Below are 3,783 nucleotides of genomic sequence, written 5' to 3'. Positions count from 1 at the left end.
TGGGCGGTGATGAGTAGGATGAGATCTATCATGTAATAGAGTTAGTTTTGATAGGGATTGATCCCTAGTATCCACTATGTTCTGAGATTGATGTTGCTACTACTTTGCCATGCTTAATGCTTGTGGCCCGAGTGCCATGATTTCAGATCTGAAATTATTATGTTTTCACCAATATATGTGTGTTTTAGATCTGATCTTGCAAGTTGTAGTTGCCTACTATGTGTTATGATCCGGCAACCCCGGAGTGACAATAACCGGAACCACTCCCGGTGATGACCATAGTTTGAGGAGCTCATGTGTTCACCAAGTGCTAATGCGTTGGTCCGGTTCTTTATTAAAAGGAGAACCTTAATATCCCGTAGTTTCCTTTTGGAACCCGCTGCCACGGGAGGGATGGACAATAGATGTCATGCAAGTTCTTTTCCCTAAGCACGTATGACGACACACGGAATGCATGCCTACATCACATTGACGAACGGGAGCTAGCCACATATCTCTCCGTGTTATAGCTGTTGCATGATGAATATCATCCAAACAAATCACCGACCCATTGCCTACGAGTTTGTCCTACTGTTGCTACTACTGTTGGTACTGCTGTTACTTGTCTTGCTCTGCTGCTGCTACTAATGTTGCTATTGATGTTACTTGTCTTGCTCTGCTGCTACTGTTGCTACTACTGTTGCTTGCTACTGTTGGTACTTGCTACTGCTGTCACTACTGCTGTTCCTTGCCGCTGCTATTGCTCGTTACACTGCTGCTACCTGCTACAATCTTGATTCGCTGATCGCTGACGGGAACTGACAACTTCCGTCAATGAGGCAACTTGGCGCCATTGATACAATCGTTAGGAGGGGGTCCCCATAACAATCCTGAACGTGTTAGGAGCGCTCAATTATGGAATAAAACACCGGTTGCCGAAACTAAGGCGGCAACAACGGAACAAATACCCGGCAAAAGGCTAGGCCTTCCGTTGTTTACCAAGTATATAGGTGCATTAATTAAGTAGAAGATAATATGATGATATCAAAATGCCCATGTTATCACATGGACCAGCTGGCACCTGCAACTAGCAAAGCTATCCATTAGAGGTTGACCAAGCCTACTTAGCCAAACAATATTTGCTAGTAACGGGAAGTGTTTGGGGTTCATGGGAAAGATAGATGGCATATATATCATGTGGTAGGCAGCGAGCTTGTAATGATGTAAACGTGATTCTAAGCATAAAAAAGCTAGAAACAGTGTCAAGGTCATGGTCATCTTGCGTGTGATTTCTTCAGACTGAAACGACTCTTGTACTTCCTGCACGTACTCTCCAGAATCCACGTACTCGCTCTCCTTTCCCGATGCTACCCAAGGTCAAGATAACAGCAAATAAATACCAGCAAACAAAATGCAACAACCAATATGATGCATGGGGATGAAGAGGTCATGCATCACTAATCTAGTCACTTTCACATGCATTAGTTGAGTTACTTAAATTCTGGACAGAACCTCAGGTTAAATTATCTTTACATGCATGAACATGGAATAAACATGTGCATCACGAGAAAAAGTTGCAAAAACATATGAAGAACGTCGTGAACGGAGTCTCGGATCAACTGGAAACTACAAAACAAGTTACAATAGCCTACGAGTTCAAAACAACCACAAACTCAATTAAATGGGCACCCACTGGTGTAACCAGGATGCAAAATGACCAAGCACCACAATGCAAGTGTAATGGTGCTTGAGAACACACCACACAATCAACCATAGCTCACACAAGCTCAAAAACCATCTAGACAAACAATCTGTTTTTAACAACAACATAGCACTTCGACTACAAGATCTACATCAGCTACAACCCTCTAAATAGTTCAAACATGACATGAAATTGAAGCCATCTAACTGCATTACAACCTCTAATAAGTAGATAAAGAAAAGGGCCCACACATCAGCAAATTTACAGCCTCTAACTTGGAAAAATATCACAAATTGGGACTTAGTGAAAATTACAGATTTTCACCAACTGCTTATGCTCTGAAGCATTTTGGCAGCCTTCAAAATGATATCTACATGAGGTATCTGGGAATGAAATTTTACATAGAGCTATAAAACATAACAGCAAAAAAACATTAGTTTGTTGCTTGGGATAATTCCCAACAGAGGAGCAAATATGAACAACACAACAGGGGAAGAAAATAACTCCAGATTCCCAGACTTCGGGAAATTCTCAGGTTTTCACAAATCTGTCATATTAGTCAAGTGCCCACTTTGACAAGGTATAATAGGTACATGCAAAAACCTTAGAACAAAATAAATGCCCCATGTTGTAGAGGGGTTCACCCACTACCATTCCATCAAGGAATCACCAACAATGGATCAAAGCTCCACCTAATATGATGCTCTAAACAGGGCATGAAAATATACAATGCAACACTTAGGAAAAAATATAAACATGGTGCACTACTAGAAAAAAGGCTATTAGTGGCGCACCTATTTTGCCTATTAATGGCGCACTATAGGTGCACCACTATTATCACGCCACTACTAATAAATAGTAATGGTGCACCACTGTTAATATACATAACAGTGGCGCACCGCCTGGTGCGCCATTAGTAGGCCCAGAAGTGCGCCTCTGCTGTGGGTTTACTAATGGCACACTTTTAGATGGTGCGCCACTACTATGAATATTATGATTTTTTTTTTGCTTTTTTTGATATTTGCACAGGTTAAACAATACATTACATCACAGAATATAAGTGATGTAGAAGTAATCATCATAGTCAATGAGACATCATATAACAAAAGTTGGTCACTAGTCATAATCACAACTCCTCCTCATCATCATCGTCAACTCTAACACATTGTAGCACATCATCACATCATCTCGGAAATAGCTAATAATCATCATAGTCATTACCACCAATACTATTCAATACATTGTAGCACATCATCACATTAACACATTGTAGAACATTGTAGCACATCATCACATTAACACATTGTAGCACATCATCACATTGTAGCACATAATAACACATTGAACCTAGGACATACTCCTCTGCTTAGGTAGAATATCAAAAAACAAGATAGGCCCTGACTCTCCATTATGGAGAATGGAGATCATCTTGTCTTCAATTCTTGGCGTGCGCACAATGTTGCTTCCAAGTAGCTCTCTAGGATAGACCATACATTTTTCCAATCTTTGATTGTCATGACTTCATCGGTTTTAGAAATCCAGTATAGACAGGAGTAAATCAGATACCTACGCTGACCTGGCCGTGCTGGTCGTATCATCATAACATCAGCGCGACCTCTTGGTAACATCAGATGAGGCACACAATCTTCCGGGATTTTCTGTTGAAAAACATAGTATTAGCTTTGTAGCTAGCAATGTAGTTTAGTTTTACAAGAATTTAGACAAAAGATGCATGGATGTCGTAATAGTAGAAAATCTTACCATGCAATCTCCATGCATGTTACCGTAGTTCACCACGTGCACTAGTGGCACATATTGACCATAATGTTGGGAAGTTTGCTGATTGGTATTGTAATTCTCAAGATCAATGATAAATTGGACAAGATGATGTATCTCCTGACAAGTTAATTCTGCTTCATCATTGTAGTAATAGGTTCTGTCTACCATTTTCCGTACATTTTTTGAAGAATGAAAATAAGCTGTCAATGGAAATAAGTTGTCAACTATTTTTAAATAAATAATATAAATTAGTTAATAAATGTGGTTGAGAAACTCATAGAATGGTAGAACTGGAGGCGTCTGCACATCGACCCAGATGTCGA

This window comes from Hordeum vulgare, chromosome 1H (genome assembly GCF_904849725.1).
Source record: "Hordeum vulgare subsp. vulgare chromosome 1H, MorexV3_pseudomolecules_assembly, whole genome shotgun sequence".
Classification (NCBI taxonomy): Eukaryota; Viridiplantae; Streptophyta; class Magnoliopsida; order Poales; family Poaceae; genus Hordeum; species Hordeum vulgare.
The sequence above is the reverse complement of the archived record's forward strand: the minus strand, read 5'-3'. Positions refer to the sequence as shown.